Source organism: Plutella xylostella, chromosome 22 (genome assembly GCF_932276165.1).
Source record: "Plutella xylostella chromosome 22, ilPluXylo3.1, whole genome shotgun sequence".
Lineage (NCBI taxonomy): Eukaryota > Metazoa > Arthropoda > Insecta > Lepidoptera > Plutellidae > Plutella > Plutella xylostella.
Window position 1 is genome coordinate 2,512,411 of NC_064002.1, and position 6,000 is coordinate 2,518,410.

At 35.0% G+C, this 6,000-nt stretch overlaps 1 protein-coding gene across 1 annotated transcript in view; it reads right to left on the reverse strand.

The window, feature by feature from the left end:
• Positions 1-5,522, reverse strand: part of LOC105398771 (DNA-directed RNA polymerase II subunit RPB1) — a 37,912-nt gene extending 32,390 nt beyond the window's left edge. The window contains exon 1 of the mRNA XM_048629007.1: positions 5,227-5,522. The gene's annotated coding sequence lies outside the window, so the exon portion shown is untranslated. The remainder of the gene's footprint in view (positions 1-5,226) is intronic.
• Positions 5,523-6,000: the final 478 nt, after the last annotated feature.

Sequence of the window (6,000 nt, forward strand, 5' to 3'; positions counted from 1 at the left end):
GAAATTATATTCTCGGGTCTTGGATGTGCCCGTAAAATGGCAATAGGCTCGCCCCCTGTTACATTGGGACTAACATAACACTCTGGCGAAAAGTGGGTGCAGCAATGCACCTCTGCCTACCCCGCAAGGGAGTACATTAGTACAAGGCGTGAGTGCGTGTTTTTTTTTTTTATATTCAGAAATTACAGCTGTAAAAATAGTCGTACTATTTTTTAGACGTGCATGATATACATAATATATTGAAAAAAACTTCAACCTTTTTTACAGTGATCAGATTCCTATCTCACGTATTTAGATAAAAAAAACAATGGATCATCTCTAAACGAAATAAAGGAACTGTCTCCTTTTTCGGTATTCTCATAATCGCAATCCAATTTCCCGAAAACCAACGCTGCATACGTTTAACATTCAGAACACGGCAGCGACGGACAATCGTAATTAAATTCACTTTACTATGGTGAAGCTCATTTATAGAAAGTGTCGTATACAATAAGACATTGAACGATAGTGAAACTGTGTACGTTTTCTGCATACACTAAACACTTATATTGATGACAAGTAAACGTAATATGCGAGAATTTGATGGATTGGACCGCCTAAATTGTCCATACAGTGGTTATACCTCGTTTAGACTAAGATGATTCCTGTGTTCTTATTGAGACGTTTTGAGTTTGGCGGTTTTAGAGATCCCATAGTAAAGTTCTATAGATTTTATCTATCGACTTATTGTATGGGTCGTATCGAATGAAATGTAAAGAATTCACTCAGTTTTCGAAAAATTGTGAAATGTTACAAGAATCATCTCAGCTGATACGAGGTTTAGTAGGTAGGTGGTTTAATTATGAATAGTGTGATAGTGATGTCGATTCTGAAGGCAGAAATTCTAATTTTAACGCTGTCAAACTAAAAAATTTGCTAACATAAAGTGACATTTACGGAAACAATCATAGAGTCGAATTTTAAACAAAGAAATTAAGGTTTTGACAGCTCTAAATTTAGAATTTCTGCCTTCAGAATCGACATCAGTATTTGCTTTTTAGCTGTTGCACTAACTAGAGTTTCAAAATTGTACCTACCATAATTTGTAAAGATAGGAAACTACGCTTAGACAGGGAAAGGAAACGCGGTTCAGAAACCTAATACATGTTGCACTATAACTAGCAGCGGTTTTCTTCTACACCGCAAAGGATACATAAATCTGAAGTTGGTGTACAGATGCAGTTGACTACTTGCGTAATTTTTTAAAAGGTGTTTTTCGTTTCCATAGATTTGATCGACATAAAGTTTGCTACAAGATATAGTTTTAGGAAATAATACAAGAGCAACACATTTTTAAATTACATCTAAAATTAATGCATGTGTGCCAAATGTCAACCTAGGTATGTATACCTACCTGCATATTGTCATAGTCCATTGCAAAATATTGAAGAAGTTTTCAAGTGTAACGGTAACTAATTACACAATAGTGTGTTTAGATGCATTTACAATTTGTCACGTGGGCACGGTGTGTTAGCTTCTGTTGGGGCCTAATGTGCAAAAAGGTTACTTTACCTTTACAAAACACAACCGAAAGAAAGCTGTCATACAATGGGTACGTTTAATGCAGTAGGTTTTAACCTAGTACAGGGGCTGCAGCTTAAATTTATATCTATTTATTTATTTTATTTTATATTTATTAGAATTTAACAGCGATAACATTAGTGTAACAACAGCGATAACATTAGTGTGACAAGTACATATCAAATACATGGCCAATAATAGGATTCACTTAAATTAATTGTAGTATATTATATCTAGGTTGGATATAAAACTGTTCTTAAATCTATCTGTCTATTTTCATTTTCATAGTCATGGAGCGCTCCGATAGATTTTCGTTAGCTAGAGTGACCCCGAACCGGTCCGTTCTCTAGCCACAGTTTGTTTATGATGTCCGGTGACTAAGTAGTAGCTTTGTCCCGAGAGCTTTGCAAAGTCTTAAAAGGCTTTTTCGTGGGAATTTCTAGGTAAATGGATTTCAATGTGTTATTTTAGAAAAAAATAGTAACAACCTGAAAATTGTATTTTTAATGTGTAAGTAAATGCAATTTTGATGTTTTATATTATGAGTCCGTGGGAACTCGAAATAAATGAATTATTATTATTATTAGCAAGTGATAAAGTATGTAGGTATTAGGTGTGAGATATTATTATTATGACGTGAGTACAAAAGTTAATAGTGCCGCCGGGCGGTTTACTTGTTACTTCGGCCGCTACGTTAGTTACTCGTATACATTAATTACATACATTATGCACATTATGTGTTTTATACATTTTTTGTTTTTCATTATGTGTATATACTGTTAATTTACTTGTCAACATTATTTTTATTTTGTTAACGCTAAACAAAGAACATTATGAGCTTTTCCATCCTAACATGTTGTATACATATTAGGATGGAAAAGCTCATAATGTTCTTTCTGTGTTTTTATATCACTGATAATAATGATAAGATATGCGTCTGTAAATTGATTGATATCATTAATAAAAGTCGCGGTCTAACTTTGTAACACAAAAAGTCATACTAAGTTATATATCACCCGATTTATCAAAGTGTTACTACTTATCGCTAAAGATATCAAATAATCATTTATAATAATGTGAGGCTATCGATCTATCGTTAGTTTTTTAAAACAGATACCCAAGATTTTTTTATTTGTATAGGTACCTTTACCTACCTAGATAGATGTGAGTTTCTTACGCACATTCATGATTCGGAAGGCAAAAATGACACAACGTATGGTAAAATAATTTTATGAATTTATCTTTTGATAAATAACATAAAAAATCTAAACGAATCAGTTAATTTGAGTGTTACTATGGATACGATGGCAAATACGCACTTTCGTCTCTCCTTGGGGGTTAAATTCAAAAATCTCGGATCAGTGACCAGACCAGCATCCTAAATATTACGAGACGTTAAAAATAAATTCGAGCAATAAGTGTTAGTTTCAAAGAAGGTGGACAGGTCTGTCTAATATGGAGCTCGCTTCTTGCCTTTTCTGTTGATTATGAGGATATTGAACTTGCAACTGAATAAGAGAAACAGAATAGTGTTAATGAACTTCTAGAATTTACATTTAACGGAATATTGTCTGAGCTTTGGTTGGTAGGATAGTGATAAGATGATAACAGATATTACTTTCAATTGATTAAATGCTATCTTTAGATAGATAGATATAATATACACTTTATTTGTACACCAAAAAATAATAGTAAAATTAACAAGTTGTAACAAAATTAGGGTACAAAAGGCGGTCTTATCACAAAAATCTCTGCCAGACAACCTTTGCATGGAGGGAATGAGAGATTAAAATTGGGTGCAGTGTACATGTTAAAAAGCTTTAGCTATTGTTATCGGGAAATCAGGTGAAAAGTTGTTGAACACCTTACTAAAAACCATGACTTTTCTAAGCATTTTCCAGGTTTATAGCCAAAATTCGGGCTTATAACCCACGCTACAAAAACCTAATCGAAACAATGCAACAACGCATTTCCATAATAAATGAGTAACTTCGGTAACACATTACACGTTCATAACATAACCGTTTAGCATCGGCGAAATATGGGTTGTATTAAACTGATTGATTAGAATGACTTAAGTAACTACTTCCGAATTACTCAGCACGTATAATAGGAAGGAGCGGTCAAGTGTGAACTCTTGCGGAGCTGACCAATTAGAATCCTACAAGGTTTTTCATACTACAGTGCAGTGAAGTGAAAAGATGGCATGCTGCACGCCACTTGATAAAGCCGCGTTCACTATTATCCATAACCTAACTTGAACCTAGAGTGTAAACTACCGAAAAAAAAAAGCTTAGAAAAACATCATTTTTTAATATTTTACCGTATTGTTGAATGCTGAATTTATCGCAATCAAAATGTGTATAAGTAATGGTGCAAATTTTACCCATCATTTTAAAAGAGTCTCCCGTGGGAATGCCCTAATTATGCAGAATTTATGATGGTGAAAGTATTTTGGAGTTTGTTCAGTATTTTTTACTGCATTTGTTACTACCTACATTACGTACATACATAAAACTTTTCAATATAATTATATAGTACTTATGATGATTATTAGGTATAATTGAACTATTTTTTTTCAAGAACTGTAGCTTAAAATTTTAGTCAAATTTAGAATCTGTTACATCACGACCCATTACGTCCCCACTGCTGGGGCACGGGTCTCCTTCCAATCAAGGAAGGGTTTAGGCCTAGTCCACCACGCTGGCCAAGTGCGGGTTGGTGGACCCCAATACAAGCAAGCTTGTGCTGAGAGAGTTGTCGGGTAAGTGGGCAACCCAACTGTCAGATGTTTTCAAGTCGCCCGAAGGCCTCTGACTAGGCTTAACGACTGCTGCCGAAGCAGCAACCGGGACCCACGGCTTAACGTGCCGTCCGAAGCACGGAAGCGTCCAGAAAAGCACCACTTGAAATTGGTCACCCATCCAATGACTGACCGTGTCAGTTGTTGCTTAACCTCAGCGATCAGTTACGATTACTGAGGCCCGCTCGACTACGGACGCTTCTAATCTGTTACAATTAGTCAATTGTTTTCCATCAATGTGAACGTCGCTTTAGTAAGTTAAATGAAGTAGGTTTAATGTAGATGTTCTCAGTGACATACTGGCCACTTAGACAAACAATTAAATGCACCTTATGAATATTAAAATGGTTATTATAAGACGAGGTCTGTCCTAGAAATGTGAGGATGATTAGTGCAAGCAATTTATTATGAGGTTGTAGCTCTGTAATGCCATCTTGTTTTAATACTCATCATGATGCATGACATAAAATAAACACATCTGAAATATTTTACTGGAAGCTATTGTGTGCTTATTATTGCTGAAAATTTCACAAACGTTTAATTGCATTAATTTGTTTAATCTTAGGGTTAGGCCGATTGTAAAAGTTTGCAGATTGGCCTATAATATACCTCCCTTATAATTCTCTCCTCCTTCTCCTCCCTCATTTATACAAATTTAAATGACTTTATAATTATTATTATTATCATCAGATCTAGGCATATGTGACATTTTCGTGGTTATATTAAGTTGTTTTCAGTCATGATTTTCAGTGTTTTAGTTGCGGAGTAGGTAGCATGGATCATTATTTAATCAATTAGTAATACTTATAGTAATTTAGTTAATGATGCTGTTATAAATCTTCAGGTTGTGCTGAAATACTTACTAAAAGACGATCGGATACCATTCAAACTTGACCATTAATCCTGAAAAAAGGAAACACAAAACAAATACCTTCACAAAGCGGATTTTCGAAATTCAAAATTTACTAAAGCAGAACTAACACTTCTTTTGTGCCAGTGAAAAGCATAATTCACCGGGTGTCAAAGAAGGTACAAAGTGGAATGAGTTTCTTCACTGTTTCCATTCCAAAACAAAAGAATAAAGTTCGCGTTGTCTATGACATCGGGTCGAGCGGCGCGTGTGGCGCATGCGCGTGGCTGAGTGAGACTAGCCAGCTTCAGTTTACCGCCAAAACGTGCGATCGCGATTGCGCTACCCATTCATGCTGGGATTATGCAACTCTATCCTGTTTATGATAGTGCTTTGTTTTGGTCAGAGATGTCGGATTAAGGCCGCCGCCGCGCCGCCTCCGCCGCTGCAGTAAAGGCTGCTGAAGAGGATTCGTTTCAATTGTAATTGCTGTAGTATTCATTTATCATTAAATGTTTATGACCTTTATTGATACGTTATGATTGATTTCAAGATTACTAGTTAGTAGATAGATTATATTGTATTATATGCCTTGAATGTTTCAGTAAATGAATGATCATCAATCCTTGTAGGAGGAGATTGACAGACATAGCGTTCATGAGATGATGAGTCAGTCAGTTTTTTTTTCATAATTTTAACTCTTATCCAGTTTGTAACGTAAACATTGGTTAATAAAAACCTTTAATAAGTAAAAAAGTGTTTTTAGGTATTTTTGGCTACATTTCTT